This window comes from Armigeres subalbatus, chromosome 2, assembly GCF_024139115.2.
Source record: "Armigeres subalbatus isolate Guangzhou_Male chromosome 2, GZ_Asu_2, whole genome shotgun sequence".
Taxonomy (NCBI): domain Eukaryota; kingdom Metazoa; phylum Arthropoda; class Insecta; order Diptera; family Culicidae; genus Armigeres; species Armigeres subalbatus.
In genome coordinates, this window is record NC_085140.1 from 373204137 (window position 1) to 373224935 (window position 20799).

General features: G+C 36.8%; 1 protein-coding gene across 1 annotated transcript in view; it reads left to right on the top strand.

Annotated features, from left to right (window-relative positions):
* LOC134213082 (mitogen-activated protein kinase 1) overlaps positions 1 to 20799 on the top strand; it is a 329641-nt gene that overhangs the window by 17643 nt on the left and 291199 nt on the right. The gene's annotated exons all lie outside the window — the stretch shown is intronic.

The following is a 20799-nucleotide window of genomic DNA, read 5'->3' on the forward strand; positions in this document are numbered from 1 at the left end:
GTTGGGTCATTCAGATGTAGCTCCACAAATATAAATTTATTTTAAAGTCGTATTGATTATTACAATTATCAAATACATTTTGAATAACGACTTTATTGTTGCTTTGACAGATACGTATTTCGACCTCAACAGTAAGATCGTGTCCAGTATCTCGTACTTGACTTGACTTGTGTCGATATATACAATATTCGACAATATACAGGGACTAGTCAAAAAGGTATCTCAACCAAATTTTGACGAAATTCTATATAACTTTGCGTAGACTAATCCGATTTTGATAAATGGTACTAATCGGAATATAGCATGAATTTCGACAAAGCTTTGCCTATCTCAATCTTTTTGTCTAACCCGTGTAGAATATTTGTCAATAAAACAAAAAATATATAGTGAAAAAAAAATCAGAACAAATTAAACCTGATCCAAAAAAAAAGTGTTTACGTGATAAACTTATCCTAAAAAAATTACGATAAAAAAAGTTTTTAATGTTTGACTGTAAGCACTTTATCTTCAATAAATACACCTTTAGCTGATAGGTATTTTAAAGTTTTCATTTCAGAGACTCCCATTAACATCATATCCTTTCATTGTTTTTTTGTTTTGCATTTACATCTACAATTTGATAACCTAACTACTATTTACAATTATAATTTATCTAGTTGGGAATCAGTGCACGAATCGCTGGTTGGTCCGAAAAATCGCAATGAAATATAAACCTTTCGTTACACTCATCAAAGCGCTAGTGTAGTGTTTTAAAACCGGCCAGACAATGGACCTCAGGAGTGTTGAGGATCATCCTCAGAAACTTGTTTTGAACTCGTTGAAGTTTCAGATGATGAGTTTTAGCGCAGCTCACCCAGACCGGCATGCCATATTCGATCACGGGGAGGATGATTTGCTTGTAAACAGCTAGCTTTGTTTTTCAGGACAATGACGACCGATTTGATCAAGGGGTAAAGTAGTTTCAGCAAAACGTTACACTTTGTCACCGTTTTGTCAACCTGCTGCCTGAAAATGAACTTGCTGTCGAAGGTGAAGCCAAGGTAGTCGCCCTTATATTCTACTGTCGTGCCATTTCGGCTAAATCCGGCCCTGGGCAAACTTGTTCCGTAACTTTGGTTATATACAAGATACGACCGCCCGACGTAAACTACGTAAAACACATTATAAGATAATTCATTTGATTGCCTATGTTCACTGGTTTGAGCATGAGCTTAGAGTGATTAAAATTTTGAATTTTTTTTTGCTCGCTTATGTTTGAACGATAACATTTGCTATTTTAATGAACCTCCTAAATTTTTAACTGAATTGGTTGCAATTTGACGGAGAACGAGCAGCTTGATACTTGTATGCAGGGATCGTAATGCTCACTCAATCTCAGGAGCACATGATTTTCCCTCACGAAAGTTTTCGGGGAGAAATCGCTTTTCGGGAAAGAAAAACAGCCTGGAGAGTGATAACAATTTTTCGCTCACTTCGATTGCCGCTAAACGTTGGTTTGCTCTTTTTCTTTCATATTCGAGTCTTTTCGTGGCATCATCAATGCAAATGGTAGTAGTTTATATGGAACAAATAACTTAACGCTTTCATACAGATAGCGTGGTGGTGTGGCTAAAGTAAGCGCATATCCACAGCTATTATTGTTACTATTCTGGGTTCGAATCCCGGCGCGGCTATACAATTTTGTAATTGTTCTGCGATAATTCTCGCGAAAAGTGAGTGAGAGGTAAAAGTTATGAAACGAGAAAGGATTTTCATCTAATAGGCAAGATTTTCGTTCATCTACCAATGCTAATTCTAGAGAAAAGATTGATGGGTGAAAGATGATCCTCAATATAAACAACGAAACAAGATTTTCCTTTGGCCAGAAAAACGCTTGCTTTGGTCTCATTGAAACGAAAAGTCGAAACCCTGCTTGTATGGAAATTACTAAGATCTAAGACTGTAAGATCTTTTCGTGAGGATGCCCATCATTAACTAGGGGAAAATACCTATTCTTGGCAGTCTAAGACATTCGCCAAATTGAATGATAAAAATAATGAATAATTACACTAAAACACAGGTTAAACTGTACTGGTATACATTTGTATGCTCTTTCTTTGATGATTGGTGATCACTAAATATAACAGTTTTTACCACAAACTCAGTAAATTAAATATAAAGTAACAGGTCAACATTTCTTCTATTGGCATAGCAATTTCTATTATCAGCAATGAATTTGCTCCCTTTAGCAACTAGACATGGAAGTAGAAAACTGGTAATGTATTGGTGCCAAATGCTAGTTGTTTATATCCTCCAGTAGTAAAATTCATTCATATTAATCGGCCGCACGCTCATCTCGCGTCACTCAATTTTGGAACAAACTTTATTGTTTATCAAAACTGGATTAAAACAAAACATTAATTTTTAGCCTTGGCATCAATTTCATGTCTTGTAGATAGATAGGCAAAAGCATTTAAACACATTGTAAAACAATTTTAACCCTTATGCGGCCAACAAAAACAGACGTGAATGGCAGATAGGGTACCCGTGTACCCAGATATTGACATTTTCATAACTTTTACCTTTTAAAACTATTTGAATAAAGTTGGCCATTTTGGAGAAGGAAATTTATATGCTTTTTGTCCGCTGCCAAGATTTACATCTTTTGTCTTTTGTAATGCCTTAGAGTCTACACGCGTAAGTAAAAGTCTATCAACCAGTTTCAAATATACAACTTGCTCTTTGCGGTTTTTCATGATATGTTTTTTTCATAAAAAAAAACATAGTGGTTGTGTACATGACACGACCGCTCGACGTAAACTACGTAAAACCAAATCTATATACATAAGAATAAATTTTTGTCTGTCTGCCCTTATAGACTAGGAAACGGCTTGAACATTTGTATGTAGAGGTTTTTGGGAACGATGAAGATTCTTATGATGGTATTAGACCCTTCCTCTGCTGGAAGGGGGACTCCCATATAAATAAAGTACAAATTTCTGCTTTAATCGAAAATTTACTAATTTCGAATACTTAACCCTTTAAGGCAGTGGCAGCTATATTGCCACCAACAAATAATATGTTTTTCTATTTATTAACAAGAGCTCTACTTATTATATCACATGTAGTGACTTTATTTGCTTCCTAGTAACACTTCAGATGAATTTGAACCATAAAAAATTGAAATGTCAATTTGAGAACAGTTTTTTTACGAACAGATCGTAAGTTTCGAGTGGAAGAAGGATTTTCAGTTATAATTCGTTAAAAAAACGACAAAGATATATTTTTTCCCGTTGGTATCAATTAATTTGAATCTCCTGTGTTAGATTACTACGTGATTAGCGTGAAAAAAGCTTTGCCTTTCTGTATATTTGGTTTTTGGATTTTTGACGAAATTGGGAGAAAAAACGCGAAAAAAAATTTTTTCACTTATAATGCGTTTTCTGACTAGGACTCTTCACCAAAAAATGTAACGTACCTTGATTTGACTGGTTCTACGTAAAACCAAATTTTAAACATCTTTTATATTTTTGTTGTTGCCTGTTTTCCCGCTTGCCGGGCAATGGCAACTATATTGTTACCGCAATGTTGTCCTGCTTCGCGGGCAGTGGCAACTATATTGCCACCAATTTTTCAATGTTTCTGAACTGTTTAATGTATAACAAACATACATTTGAGTTTAATACCATGTCAACATTGTGTCCTATTGTTGTTTTTGTTAATTTATTGTTTAGATTCGTCTGCCTTATAAAGGGTTAACCGTCTTTTAAATAATGTAAAAAAAATATAATTAATCAATTTTAGGTGAAACGAAGCACGTCGATTCTGGTAGTATAGTATATTAACAATATATTCGCGAGTCTTCATAATATTATGTTGAATAATGGGCAGCACTATCCTATCTAGCCGCTGGAGCCACCCCATTCTTACACTACAGTTGAATAATAGATAATACCCTAAAAGTAGGCATTTATTTATGGTTGAAATGCGCTATGTAGGAACGGGAATGGTTATGATTTTTTTTATGAGCTTGGAAAGTATTGAAGATGCAAAGGAAAACGGTCCTGTCAGCCACATAAGGGTTTAAATATATACGGTGTTGCTATCCTATTGATATAATTCATGGTCTGCGTAAAAATTTGAATAGAAGCATTCGTATTTTAACACTTATTCAAAATAAATGCAACGCCGGATATTTTGTTCGCAGTTTTGCTAAAATCAAATGATATAGAATTGTGCGTGGTATTTTTTAGCGTGTGTTTGATATGCTCACAAACACATTCTCTCGCTCTACTCCGAAGTTTGCTGCTGTCAAAGAAAACAAACAGTCCGATTTTATTTAGTGAAACATAGAGCAAATATTGCATAAATTTGCTCTTTGTGGTGATAATCAAGTGGTGATAAAGTGTAAAAAGTAGTATACGTACTTAATTTGTCGTGTCATACGCAATTAAGAGGAGAAACAGGCGATCCAAAAAAGTAAGTAACAGTTTGCTTTTCGTGCGCTGCTTTCTTTGGCAATGCAAAACGGCAAGGATTTCGTAGGTGCAAATTTGTTTCGGTGATTAACTCATCAAATCTTGCTACTATTACACAAACAATTTATTCAAATGAAAGCTTAGACTTGAAATTGTGTGATTGAATCAAAATTATGTTCATAAATAGTGTATGTTTGCTGGAAAACGCAAATATTGTTGAGGGTGCCAACAACGGTCGCACCCTGCCAATGCCGTATTCTACCCTATTTAAATATAGCCAACCCGAAGACTTCATAGAATTTTTTCTTAATATGTAAGACAGTTATTGTTGCGAAGCGATCGGATTGTTGCTCATTATTGATATTTATGTTATTATTTTGCGTGTTAAATTGAATTTCCTGCGATTCAGTATTTCGCGAGTATGTTCTGTACCGATCGCGCACCAATTACAGTCGACTCTCTACATCTCGATGTTCTATATCTTGATGTTCTATATCTCGATATATCTCCCTATGTCGTAGTTTTCTCGGTCCTTATGAACTACATACATTTTTGCTTTCTACTACTTGATGACCTCCCGATCTTGGTATCTTTATGTTCTGTGTTCTGATCATGTTTTGTTCAAGATTCACTCTCTGTCGATGTATTCAAATTTCTATAGGCTACTAGACCATCTTTGAACAAAACAAACATATCAACAACAAGAAATGACATTAGTTTTGTTGTCCTTTTTCATATCAACGAGCTTTTTTTTATCTAGTACCCATTTCAATTTTCCCTCCATTCCTCGATCTCTTCTTATCTCGATAGTCTCTTCCACGGCGTGTTCAGTAGAACAATATTATCACAAAAAAATGAGCATGGCTAAAATTTCAACTACGTGAAAATATAGCTTCTTATCTTTCATTTCCTGGGTATTTTAAAAAAATCTACCGGGGGGTCCCGAACAACTTTTTTTTTCCTTTCCAAATGGAACCTGCATTCTAATCTAATACCATCTGCCAGTCACGAGTCCCTCACGAGTTGACTCGTCATTTATTTTTTAAACTATTTTTCATGAATTAAATGCAAGGAATGAATATTCTTCATGTTATTTTATTTTGAACCTAATTTAAAAGGCTCAAATATGGAAAAGCATGACGGAGCCAAAATTATTAAGTTCAACATTTGGCTAGCAAACATACTGCTTCGCAAGGGTTGAACCCACTAATATTTTTAACAGTGTTTGTTTAGTTTCAATTTTTTACTTTTTGAATTTAAATGAAAATTAGCTAAATTCGTAGAAATTATTCCAGATGATTGAGAAAATTCAAATTGATTGTTTGAGCTCAAAAAACGACAGGATTCCGACATTGAAGGCATAACGATTTCTGAAAACCTAATGATTTTTTATAACATTTCCAAGATAATATAAAACTATTTTATCCTACCGAGATAAGCATGCCAAGACCATGCTGCAGGTGGCTGAGTTGTATTCCCGGTTTGGTCTAGGAAATGTTTAGGTTGGACATTTCCTCGGCATTTCTATGTGGGATGGTTTTATAAAGATATTTTTGGTTTTGAAAGTAAGGAATACATTTTATTCTATGGAGTTTTTATAAATATTAACGGGGCTTAATAATTAGTAAAGCTTTTCTAAATTACGCTTCTGATCATTGTTGAGCTAGATTTTTTCTACTAGATAGATAAAAGTAAAGCTCATCGATTACTTCAAAGTCTGGTGGTTGTACCATGAGTCATGAAAATAAGCGTCTTTTTAGAAGAAGATGCATTTGATGCATAGGGCAGGAGATTGATTTTCGTTTACTGGTTAACTTTTCTGAACTCTTAGGCTATTTAGATTTTATTAGAGTCATCCCTTCAGCACGATTTTTGTGTCTAAAAATTCAAACTCTTCTCCAAAAACTTCTAAAACTACCCTGGTTCTGATCGTCCAGGTTTTGAGTTTGCGTTTTATGTTGGTGGTATTCGGCTTGACCAAATAATTGAACGTTATTGAAAATGATTGCCAAAAGCAAAATAGCAATAATGCGACAACACAATGAAAAGTGGACTAATTTTTAAATTGATAATGAATTTCGAGTGAAAATAATCGTTTCGAATGAGTATTTCTCCAAGCTCACGCAGTGCAATATCATAGAAAGTTGCATGTTTACCACAACATTTTGTAGTAAAATGAATTTGCTTGTCTGGATGAATCACTCGTTCTCATCAACTATGCATCGCAGCGATATGATCTCTAGGACAAAATACAGTACATATTTTTAAGTTTTTTTTATACCCATGTCACTTTTTGTTGAAATCAGAAGAGATTTTATTTTAACCATGTTACCATTTTTTTACCATCAAATTTACCACCAAAGTTTCAATTTTGGTATATATTTGGGAAAGAATTGGGTGTATATGTACATAAGATGACGATGCAGAGCATAATCTCCATCCAAGCCTTTCTTAGCTGTTTGCAGGGGATAACATAAATATATCGAGTTCGGCTTCGTCATGCACTTTGACGCTTGAGCTCCAACAAACTATTAATTTAGACTATAACTTGGTAATTTCGGTACCCCTGAGTTTATATACGATTATTGGAATAAAAAAATCCAGGAATCTCATTTTAAATGGGACGCGATAAATAATAATCGTTGGTCTTCCAACTACAAAGATCCGTTTCAGGGAGAAAAAAAGTTGTTCGAGACCCCTCGGTAGATTTCCTCCAAATAGTCACGAAATGAAAGCTTAAGAGCTATATTTTCACGTAGTGAAAGTTTTGGCGATGCTCATTTTTTTGTCATAAAGGTCCCCCATACACACGCCGTGTCTTCAATATCGAGATGTGGTAAGGCGACTGTAATTAACTTTTCGACCGCACACAACAGAACAAAATAACGCGAGACTGTTCTGCACATCCATTATTTCGAGCTTTTAGTGAAATGTCGTTCACTTGTTATAAGACGAGTTCGTACTACAGTAGCCTCTCCACATCTCGATATTAAAGAGGTCGTCGAGATAGTTAGCGGCCTGGTAGCGGGTCACTTTTTAGTGACTTGGTTACTTTTGCGGGTCAGTCACCGAAAAGTCTCTTTTTTCAACCTCAAGTCAATAAAGTCACCTTTTCTCGGAAAAAGTCACTATTTTCAACTATTTTGAACCTATTGACTAGGTTTCGTTAACAGTATCGTCGCGGAATAAAAAAAAAGTTGAAAAATTTGAAGTTTTATCCGTCGGATGATGCTTATTTCTGTGGATTTAGAAAAATGGTACTCTTGGGCCCGAAAGCTGTTCGCTAACTTCTTACTAACTTCAAATTCGCTCTGAATCTCAGTGTTCAGACCCTGCTTATTTTAAAACCTTCTTCGAAAACTTAAATATCCCTTTATTAATTGCACTTATTTAATTAAGATTAATTAAGCAAAATCAAAGAGCAAATTTTTTTGCACTGAGTGTCGGACAACACTGCACCCTACACCTTATCAATTGAACTGTTGAGTATTCAGATTTATCTTATCAATGAAGTTCTGATATTTTCATTTCAATCCTACACATTTTTAGATACATTTCCTGTTGTTTCGGGAAAACCATTAGTGAGCAAGAGCTTGCTCTAATGCTCATATACTTAAAATATATATTGAAACGTAAAAATATTTATTTTAGAACCAAAATGAAAAAAAAAATGAATCTGCATGATACTGCTAAGGGTTTTGAAGGCGGAACATTACGTAAGGGATCCCCCATAAGAAAAAAAAATCCTTATTTTTTCCGTAAAGAGCAAAACAAATGATCTCCCGACATCTGCTAAGAATTTTCCAAAATATATTCGGATTACAATTTAGACATTTGAAACTGCATAAATTTTGGTTATTCCATCAAGAAAAATCGTGACTCTTTAAAAATTTATATTTTTTTTGAGTTTGTTTGTCTGCAAACGGGTGTGCAGCTCGAACTTCTTGTTTTGGCTTTTTAAATTCAAAGCAAATACTTGAGGTTTTGAAATGATTTTTGGGCTTCAGATTTATAAACTATGTGATTCAAATCAAATCTATATCGAAAAATTATTTAGATAAAGTTCTATCATAAAAAGTGCAATTTTCAAACACTAGCGATGATTTTGATTTTTTACCTTTACCAAAAGATTTTGTGACTTTAGTGACTAACACTGGGTGACTAACTGTGACTAACAAAAGGGACCAAATAGTGACTTCCAGCTACAGAAAAAGTGACCACACAAAGTGACTTTTAATTTTTTTTTGTAGTGCCAAAAATTAAATTTTATATAACTTCATATAAGGCCGATACAAATAATATTTTTGATAATTATGTCTCCCTCTAATTTCTTTTCAAGTTCAAATAGCATATTTTGAGCTCATTATGTATTTTCATTTTATATAACTTCATATAAGGCCGATACAAATAATATTTTTGATAATTATGTCTCCCTCTAATTTCTTTTCAAGTTCAAATAGCATATTTTGAGCTCCTTATGTATTTTCATTAAGTTTGAGCAACCCAGTTTCATTGTAATTGGTGCTGTTCTCCGCATTTTGACCCCTGAATCCGACCCTGGTCGAAATTTCAGAAGGTAAATTTCACTTGCAAATCGAATTCTTTGAGCTCCTGATGTGTTTTCTTGAAGTTTGAGCAGTCGCATGCCCAGTTTTATTGTAATTGGTGTTATGTCCCCAGCTCTCATCATTTTGACAGCTTCGAGTCCATGATCTTATTAGTCACAAACACTTAGGTCTTTGCCCAACATTTGCATATCCCTTGCCAATCCGTTTTTTTGCAAGTTTGTCCAAAAATCAAACTTAAACTTCGCAGGAACTACTCCTCGTGCCGTCACCATGTAGAATTTTTGGCTAGGAAGCTGTCCGAAATCCATTTTGACGTAGGTTCCATCGTCGATGAGCAGGATTATCAACGTGGGTGTGCAGATTTTTTCTCTCCTTTCGGCTTCCATCTGGAATAATTTTTGACACGCTGCACGAAACTTCGTGAAATTTATACCACAGCAAGTGGGCGCCTAGGTAGACAAACCGCTGCAATACAATAAATGATTCCGGATTCTAAATGGACATAGCTTTACCACAAAAAAATATGAAGAACAAAATAACCCATCCAATTTAACTTGTTATAAGACGATCTATTCCATTTAATTCCATCACAATGTAAACATTGATTAGTGACTCGACTTGAGAGACTAAAGACGTCTTCACCGTCATTACTGTTGAGGTCGAAATACGTATTCTAGTAAAGATTGAAAAGTGATGGGATTAAATAATTCATGACAAGTGAAGACATTCCACTAAATAAGCACACGGTTTTCTTTTCATCGGATTTATTGAATAGTGTTTTGGCAATTCATATTTTTCGCGGAATTCATTACTTCTTCAATTTGGAATTTTCGGCCAAAAGATATTAGAGGGAGACATAATTATCAAAAATATTATTTGTATCGGCCTTATATGGATTACATTTTTGGCACTACAAATGAAATTAAAAGTCACTTTGTGTGGTCACTTATTCCGTAGCTGAAAGTCACTATTTGGTCCCTTTTTTCGCCAGTGTTAGTCACCAAAGTCACTATTTTGAGCGGCACTCACCGCTACCAGCCCTAAGGTAGAGATTGAGAAATGGAAGGAAAATTGGAATGGGTAGGGGAAGTGGTTCGGTTGTGGGCACCCTCATGTATCTTTTGACAGAAAGCACGACATTTGTCATTTATTTGCTATTGAAACACGATGCTTTGTGCAGAATACCAAACTAGATGGACACCTCTACTTTGAACTATAAACATCGGATTATCTTCGGATTTTCGGATTTTCTTGAAATTTTCAGGGAATGAAAAACTTTTAATGAGTTATGATTTACAACATTTGTTTTATTCGATTTCATCACCCATTCCGAATGCGCGCCCATTCCTTTTCACTCCACCCATCAAATTTTGTACAATCGATTTTCCCAGTGTTTTTGTTGTTTTTACCCAAATTTTCTTTAACTCCAGCTCTATTTTACTAATTTTGGGATGTTTGCGAAGTTTTGTCGTCACAATTGCCCAGAATTTTTCAATTGGGCGAAGTTCCGGTGAATTTGGTGGGTTCATATATTTTGGCACAAATTTAACTCCGTTAGCTCGGTACCACTCCAACACGTTTCGAGCGTAGTGGCAGGATGCCAGATCAGGCCAAAACAGAGTTGATACTTTGTGTTTTCTTATGAATAGTAAAAGACGCTTCTTGAGGTTTCTTCGCTGTAGATTGTTCCGTTGATGCTCTAGAAGTAGTGAAGGGAGCACTTACTTCACCACATCCGCAAATTATCTGCCTTCTTTGCCAATTTTGATATTTTTTCCATTCGGACATCCTCCGGAATATCGAACTTAGACTTTGCAACGAAATATTCTTGCCCAGAAAGTTTACGGAAGTCAGCTTTGACGTAGGTTTCATCATCTATCACGATGCAACACGATTTGGTGAACAACTTCATGTAAAGTTTCCGGGCGGGTTTTTGCAATGACGTTTCGCTTCTCATTTCGGTTTGAGGTTTTTTTACATTGTAAACATATAACCTAACACGCTTTATGGTTTTCTGCACAAAACCAACCGACACCTTGGACTTGTTGGCGACATTTCAGATGGACACGTTTTGAATCTTCTTGAGCTGTTGTACCAGTCCTGGCCATTTTATTGTCCATTGGACCATTCATTTCCTTCATTCGAACACTCAGACGCTTCTTGAAGGTTCTCATTAAACGAGATACAGTTGAATTTGCAATCCCAAGCTTGTTAGCGATCGATCGGTGGGACGCCTCCGGATTGTTTTGGTAGATGCACATTTTTTTCCCTGGCAATTTCTTGTTCCGACGACATGATTGGAACCACTGTATGAATAACTATGAAACTCTGCAGATGTAAACAATACACTATGAATAAGATTTGCTCAAATTTTCAGGTTTTTTACTCATACGGTTCAAAAGTTACAAAAGATTTTCGGTGTGCCATTTTTATCGAATACACCCTTTTGTGCTAAATTCGGTTGTGGGCACCTTTATTGGTTTGGTTATGGGTACCCTGTTTTTATTGACAAATCGTTCAATATCACTGAGGTTATCAACAAACGAATCAACAAACTTTTAATGCCGTTTTTATGCATTTTCTTCGAATTATTTAGTCATAGTTTATTGGAATTTTGTATCTAACCATTGTATATGCACTTTTTGGAACTAACCGTTACCAATTTACACACTACAAGTTGCATTCGACGGGGAATTCAGTCTTATTGTTGCCATTGAAATATTGATCTTTTAGACATTGCCTTCTGAAGATGTTGACAAATTATCGTTTATTTTCATAGGAACGCGAAATTAAAAAAAAAACATTTTTTGCCTGCGATGTATATAAATGATTGCAATATATGTAAATTGATGGAAAAAATTAAATCCAACTACCTAAAGTGCTATTAAAATGCTTTTTTTTCTTTGAAACTGGCTGGATTTCATTCGTTATTCTTCGAACCATAAAACTGAAGTGTCCAAAAATGCCGAATTTGCGAAATTGTCAAAAAATGTTTCAAATCGACAAAATAACCAAATCGACCAACTATAACCAAAGTTATGGACAAAATTCACAAGGGTGCCCTCAATCGAACCTTCTCCCCTACATCTAGTTGCTCGTTGCTATGAAAAACGACAACAAAACAAATGTCATTTTTTGTTGTTGATATGTTTGTTATTGTCCAAAGATGTTTTAGTAACCTAAAAATTAAACCATATCGACATAAGGAGATTAATCCATAACAAAATATGATCAGAACACATCGAGATAGAGAGATATCGAGATAGGGAGGTTATCTAGATGTATAGAGTCGACTGTATTTAAGTACTAACAAGTACGAGACACTGAAGACGACCTTTGGAGGACGAAATACGTATCTGTTAAAGTTATCAAGTAGTGGAATTAAGTGGGATAATCGATCCTGCGATTAACTTTTCGACCGCACACAGCAGAACAAAATAAAGCGAGTCTTGAGACTGTTCTGCACATCTAAATCATGTTCGATCGCGTACCAATTTTTGTATTACCTACTAGAAGATCCGACGAACTTCGTTTCGCCTAAAAAAATATTCTCTGATTAATTCTCGAGTTATTTCAGTTTCATTTGTATGGGAGCCCCCCTTTCCAAAGTGGGGAGAGGTCTCGAACCATCTAAAGAACCTTCCCCGGCCCCAAAAACCTCTGCATACAAATTTCGACGCCGATCGGTTCGGTTCAGTAGTTTCCTCCGAGTCTATAAGGTTCAGACAGACGGAAATTCATTTTTATATATATAGAGGAAGATGTTACTGGTTTCGAACAAAATTGACGTATTATTCAAAATATGAAAATAATTGGATGTGACAACTTAAAATTTTCACTTAAAAAACCCAAATTCATTCCCCAGTGGTGATGATGCCTTTCGCCGACTATTGTTCGACTTAGAATGGTTAATGCATCTCGAAGGTAATTGCCTAATAAATGGCGATTAAATGCTTTTGGTTCTATTGTTCTAGTTTTTGTGCGAATCACTTCACAAAACTAGAGCGCAAGAACCAACTGCACCAGACGGCGGTCGTAACGAAACTATTAGATTTTACTGGGTTTGTGAAGAATTGGAATTTTCAATGTTTTTACGCTGATAATCAATAGTTCCAATGGGCTTAAAAAATTGCTGGAGAGTTTCTTTCGATGGAGAAAATTCATCGAAAGATAATGAAGCTATTAATTTCGTGACGATCTCGAATTTGGAAAATTTTATTTGTCACCCTGTATCCGAGTCTTCTCATTAGACGTAGTTTACGTCAAAAAACTATTTCAGGAGAACCGTAGAATAATAGAGAATATCGTTTTAAAAATTCAAACCTAGTTCATAGATGTTGAAAGCCCTAACCCTCAAGCTGTAAATCTCCTGCTTACAGTTTTCGTTTTGAAGCAAAGTATAGCAACACCGTCTTCCAAATCCAGTCACAATCATCTGGCGTTGAAAGAGGGTTGGTTCTATGCCTTTTTTCTCTGACTGAATTGCGACCCGTCGTCGTCCCTATAGTTGGTTGTTGCACGGATTGATATGGACTCTTGGTGGTTTGATGCCATGGTTACTCCTTTTCTAATGGTGCCGATCGCCACCGTCGTCGTGTCGTCGTCATTGGTTTCCTTTAAGCCCGGCCCGAAGCCTGCCGTAGCGCCGTCGCACAGAGTGTAGGGAAACACGTGCCATGATGGGGTGGTGGAAATACGATGCGCCTGAATGAGAATTGAATTGGCATTGCTTGCTACCTACTTCAAAAGAAGATCCAGTTTGAAGCGCGTTCGTCGTGGCGCTTTTCAGGATTCGATGGAAAATGTGGCGCTTTTCGTTTCGTTTCATTCGCCGGCTGATCGTGCTTCCTAACAGAGATTATCAAATTATGTGGAAAAGTGTCTTTTACACTTTGCTGCGATAAGGGAATCGGGAACAGGTTACATTTGTGGAACAAAACGACGGTCGTGTGGTGAAGGGTTTTGATGTTATATCTGATGATTGTTACGCATTACTGTAGCTTCAAATTTAACAATAGATGTCTGAATCGCAACAGTGAAACCACCTAAATGATCAAAGTTGGATAATATGAATTTTGTAAATGAATCAACTTTTTCACATGATTCCCTTCGTCAAAAGATTCAGATGTAAAAAACAACGATATAACGATGGGTCGGAAATAGGTACAAAACGTGCTTTGATCTCCATGAAGTTCTTATTTATTTATTTTTTGACAAAACACCATGACATCTTGCAAAATCGTCATTGCCCTCCCAAATAAGACGTGCTGTGCCATCTTAAACAACATGAGTTCTTTTCGGTTCACATGTGTCAATCCTAAAAAGGGAACCATCGGGCACGGATGAGATGCGCTTCATCAATCTTCGCACTTTTGTGGTCGTCTTCGACATTGAGAGGACGACGAAAGCCTGCTTTCTGTCACGTGCACACGCATATTTGTTTCCAACCCCCGGTCGGTATCCTGCCAAACAGAGCAGAACTTGATCCGTTGGAGGTTGGTTAATCAACGGGATTGAATTCCCAAGAATTGTGTGCTCTGCTCAACACTCGTTTGAAATTGGTTGCAAACAAATACACACATGGAAAATTATCTCATTATGCTACATTAGCACATTACCAGGAATCGGCCGGGGAGAAACACGGGTGGTGGTCCAACTGAACTGTGGTCTACGATGTGGTCCATGATTACAGAAACGGGTGAGGAGGTGCGAATGGGGAGGCAGTGTGTAATAATAGCAGGACGTTCCATTTCACTCCAGTGGGTGGTGTGTGGCCTTGATAAACGAGCAGCGAACAGGCGAGCCCTTTTCGGGGCAAAACTTCGTCGGGCTGAAGCCGAGTTGAAAGAAACATGATAACGCCCGCTACCAGGACACGGTGGAACGCCATATCGTTAGCACCATCTTTATCGTGTGGCCATCATTCCCAAGCGAATGCCTCTATCATCCTTGGCGAATCGTGCGGAGGGGTGAACACTCACTGTCAGCTAAGACACCGACCGCTGATTAATTGAAAGACGAACTCAACATGGATGGATATCGCGGTCGCTGGTTAATCAGCTGTGAAAATCACCATGACCATGATCTTCCCACCAGCAGTGATTAAGATGCGCAGTGCACTGGTAATGAAAACATAATTCGACCATATGTCTATATTAGTGTCTGATGAAGATATAAAACGATTTATATCAGTGGACGTAGGGATCATTGCGTAATCAGAAGATATAAGGGAAAGATGGATTTATTTTCACAAAATCCGTGGATATGTCTTAAAGAGAAAATAGCGCTTTATGCTGTATGATTAGTAGCCACAGTTTAAAGATGGGCTTCATCTATACAGCGGGTTCATGTTTCCCTGAGTTCCTTACCTAGATTTGAATAACTCTTTGCGAAGGTTCAAATAGCGGAATCTTGTTATGGTAATTGATTCCATCCGATGCATCTTGGAAAAACAGTAGTCGATACTTTATTGCTGCTCAATGCTTCAGGTGTGGTCTGATGTGCACTAATAATATCAAATTGAGACATGAGAAAAACTTCTTATCATTAATGGGACAGTATTATCAAAAGAATCTAACGCTATTAAACCTTTATTTTTCAGTTTTCAGTCAGTATTTTTCAGTCATAAGGACGTATTTTATACTAAAACCTTGTTATGTACTAAGCCACTACGGAATACTCTTGCAATTTTGACTTTTGAGAAACGCCATAAAAAATTGTACAGCTGGTAATCTAAAAATTTGTTCCATCGTTATTTATTAATTCTAACTATTTTGCTATTTCCCTCTGAAACTGCTAGAAAACAAATGATTTTGGTTTCATTAGAATATCAATGTTCCTCCAACGGGACTCGCAATATGGGTAATTGTAATAGAAGTAAGCTGAACAACCATATGAAGTGCGTGTACGTAAGCGTAGCTACTTCATGTACGTGCCTTTTTCGCCGAAAGCAATCGAGCACGAAGTACGATGATGGCTTACGTATTCATTACTGGCAATATGCCTACGTTCTTGTCTTGGGGGTTTGGGCCCCCCTAGGAGATACGTATGGGGTCGCGTCGCAACGGCAATCAAGAATCACTCTTCTTCTAGCGGTAAGATGATATCATGGACGAAACTGCCGGGAGTGCGCGATTAAAATAAAGCGTGCATCACGTTTCGTCAATGAGCGTCACACAATCAAGAGGCATGAGATGGAAATCAGAAACTTGTTGAGTTACCTGCAAGTGTACGGGTGAAGGGGAAGCCCCGAAGCGAGATCAAACCAAATATTGATGTTTTATCTTAATAAAATCACAGTTTATTTTATTTATGCATATATTACAGATTCTAAATATATCAGTTATGTATATTTTCATTCTTCTGTATAGCTTTAACGCTAGGTGCAATCAAATTTCTGTTGATTATTAATTCCATTGCCTTTCTGGTATACTAAGTTTAACCAAACGTTTGCACCCGCGGTGTTCGTGCTACCAAGGCAGGCTTCGTCACTGTGACAGAGAGGTCCTTATTACACCTGTTGTTTCTCTAAACGCCACATATATCCTCATGTTTACACATTTAATTCGTTAAAACATAAATTAGGCGCACAATAATGTAATACAGATCTTCAAATGAGAAGGTTTTCGGTCGTGCCATATGCCAGCAAACATTTCAACAGGGATGCTGAATTGGCTTTCATAAAACGTGTAAAACTGTACGAGCAAGACACGACCAACTATAACCAATGGATAAAATTTGATGCGGATGTAACATATGTAAACATGAACTTCGGATAAATCCTGGGTCAAAACTTTTACCTTGTTAAAGGTAACGGGAATGCGACGAGGGTTACTTTTAAATTTGTTCGCTGGTAAGCTGCAGATGCCTTCGAATTTGTGGAAAGGGACGAAAGGTATGGAAGGAAAACTTTCACAAGGATAAGGATGAATGCCTCCAGAAGAAAATTCTGCCATTTAGGCAATCACAAGAAAAGGTATCCTGCAGGTTTTGCCCGATTAGCAAGTTAACCACTACAGTCGGTTTACCATAGGATATTCAAAATAAAAAGTCTACAGGGGATGGACAAAATAATTAGGATAGGCAAATTTTGGGTAAAATTAGTAGTGTTGTAACTATGTCAGTTATAATCCGATTTTGACAATTCAGGCATGCCTGAACTAGAAAATTAATGCAGTTTCACGGTATGACTATGGAACCGACTATGGCCACCGGATTCCGGAGATATTCCGGGTTTTTCGGAGGTAGGTTCAAAACCGTAAATTTGAGGTAGATATTAGGATAAGTTGTGGTTGAAAATTGAAAAATATTAGTAACCACAAATGAAGTAGGGCTCTTGCCGATTAGAACCATATATTGGGATTTAGAATCGGACCAGATTCAAGTGAGATATGGCCATTCCTTTATAATCGGCTCCGATCGATGCATATCAAAGGGGCAGGGCACAACTTTATTTGAATCTCGCTTTTTGATTATAATTTTATTCCAGAAGGCTTCTAATGTGTCAAGAATGAAAAACCAATTGAATAAACGGATCCTGGAGTCGCTGGGATGCCCTCGGGGAACCATTCGACGGCTCTTTTTCATGGTTTTCGATCAGTATGAATACAACATGGTCCATTAAAGGCTCTGACCGCTTCCTGGACCTACGAATTGGCCCCGAGCAACCTGTGGAAGGGGACATTTTAGTTTTAGCACCAAAATCAGTCATTCGACGGCTCTTTTTTCATGGTTTTCGATCTAGAAACGAGGTATGAATATAAAATGCCAGAATCATTTTAAAAAATTACCCGAATCATTTTTTTCTCAGTTTCGTTACTGCCAGATGATACTACCCAAGCAGCACACATGTCATAAACGAGTTGCTGTCACTTATGTACGACCAAATCCAGTCATATATGAGTTGATGCAACTGAATTGGTCGAAATTGTGCTTCAACCTTCAACCTGAATGCAATAAAAGATATCAGGAATCTATTTTATATTCATGATAAAAAACCATGAACTGAGAGTCGTAGAGTGACTGGTTTTGATGCTAAAATTGGAATGATCCTTTCAACAAGTTAGGCTAAGGTAGTTCAATAGTCCTGCAAGCGGTCAAAGATGTCAATAGCCCCTTTTAATATTCATACTTCGCCTCCTGATCCAAAGCCATGAATGAAGGGCAGTAATTGACTGTTGTTTTGTTTTGCTAAAACTAAAATGTCCCCTTCCACAGGTTCCCCGGGCCAATCCGTAGGTCCTGGAAGCGGTCAGAGCAGTCAATGGAACATTTTATATTCATACTTCGCTTCCTGATCGAAAACCATGAAAAAAGAGCCGTCGAATGAGTGATTTTGATGCTGAAACTAAAATGTCCCCTTCCACAGGTTTTCCGGGGCCAATCCGTAAGCCCTGAAAGCGGTCAGAGCCGTCAATGGACCATTTTATTTTCATACTTCGCTTCCTGATCGAAACCCATGAAAAAAGAGCCGTCGAATGACTGATTTTGGTGCTGAAACTAAAATGTCCCCTTCCACAGGTTCCCCGGGGCCAATTCGTAGGTCCAGGAAGCGGTCATTTTATATTCATACTTCGCTTCCTGATCGAAAACCATGAAAAAAGAGCCGTCAAATGAATGATTTTGGTGCTAAAACTAAAATGTCCCCATTCACAGGTTCCCCAAGGGCATCCCAGCGTCTCCAGGATCCGTCTATTCAATTGATTTTTCATTCTTAACACATTAGAAGCCTTCTGGAATAAAATTATAGTGGAATAACTATCAAAAATCGAGATTCATATGAAGTTGTGGCCTGACCCCTTTGATAAGTATCGATCGGAACCGATTATAAAGAAATGGCCATATCTCACTTGATTCTGGTCCGATTCCAAATCCCAATATATGGTTCTAATCGGCAAGAGCCCTACTTCATTTGTGGTTACTAATATTTTTCAATTTTCAACCACAACTTATCCTAATATCTAACTCAAATTCACGGTTTTGAACCTACCTCCGAAAACCCCGCAATATCTCCGGAATCCAGTGGCCATAGTCGGTTCCATAGTCATACCGTGAAACTGCATTAATTTTCTAGTTCAGGCATGCCTGAATTGTCAAAATCGGCTTAAAGCTTAAAAAAATGATGAAACAAACCTTGATTTTCATTTTTAGCACAGTTGTGATACACTTGCATATGATGAGCTTGTTGAATAATTCACAGCGTCTACTTCTAAAAGGAACTACCCTCCGACGGAGCTTGTTTTGGTACTTTGAGAGTTCATTTTAACATAATAACAAAGTGGAGAAAACGCGGATTTTCTTCGAAATAAGGGCTTTGTCATGCGCAACCCATTTTCGCACATAGATGATGTTTGAAATCCGATGAGTTTTTTGTTGTTGGAAAACCGTGCAGCCGAACTCTCTATAAACGCCAAAATATTTGCATATAGTTTTATATTTCTTGAAGCTAACATCAGTGTTTTAGTTCTAGAGTTCAAAAACACCAAACTATGAAACCATTGTAACATAACTGGATTCAGAAACAATGTGGAGTGCAAAGTACCATAAGGTAACTAAATCCGTACAACACCTAAATCCATCCATCTTATGAGATATCTATACATGTATGATAGAGGATGTTTGAAGCAGTCAAATATATGAGAATATGTCACAGTCATGCAGTGAAAAACATGGATCTCAGTATATTCTAAAGTCAATCTCATTGGGGCCGTCGTGAGTGGGACTGTAGCGCCGAGAAAAAATCAATGCCGACACCAACTTTCAATTTACAATTCTCGCTTAACTTCTCAAACGGACCTAAGTAACATTTTTTCATGGATTAATTTGAGTACTGCAATCAAAAGCTTTCATATTTGTCTGTTGATTGCAATATTCAAATTAAATTCTGAAAAAATGTTACTTGTGGTTGTTACGATTTGGCGAGTTTCGTGCGGATTTGGCGCGGATTTAATTTAGGTAGAAATTTAATACATAAAATGCTAAATCTAAGAAAGTTTATTTGAAAATTAGTTTTATATCCATCTAGATGGGCTTTATTTTTATTACCGAATGCTGCTGAGAACAAATTTACGTTTGAAGGTTGTTAACATTATTATTCGGATATCTCCAAGCCCTTGAATGAATGGCATGTATTACACTCTTAAGCATTCTTTAAACAAATGTTATGATGAGAGGTACGCCACTTGTTGTCATTTTTAATCCATACTAAACCATCACGCACACAATCCATGTCTATTGAAGAACATGAACACCCATTCCGATTTTGTCAATTTCTTTGTAATTCGAAGATATTTGTCAGTTTCTGATTGGTTCTTTCTCTTACGACAGACCACTTAGCATTTTTCAAAAAAAAAAATTGTCAAGAATTCTTGGAACATTTTATATTTCTTGTATAGCATTCATCTAGAACGAATAAGGGTGTATACAACAATTGAAAATATTAAAATGTTCTTTGATTTGATGCAGATGGCTCATTTCAATAAGTTCTTCCGTAGAAAGTAGTTCAAAAATTATAAGATGATTCTCAAAAGGTATTTCTGTCGGATTTTTTTGTGATATTGTCGGATAACTTCGATGGTATTTTACAGGATTACCAGCAGAAAACAAAGAAACTGTGAGGGTGAGATATATTAGGAATTGAACAATCCACTTTCAGCGTGCATTGATGACAGATATGCAAATATCGCATAACGGTACGGTTGCCAACATTGACAAATGAATAGAAAGAGCAGGCCATGGAGTCTCCCACGCGTGATAAGACAGCACACGCCGTGAAG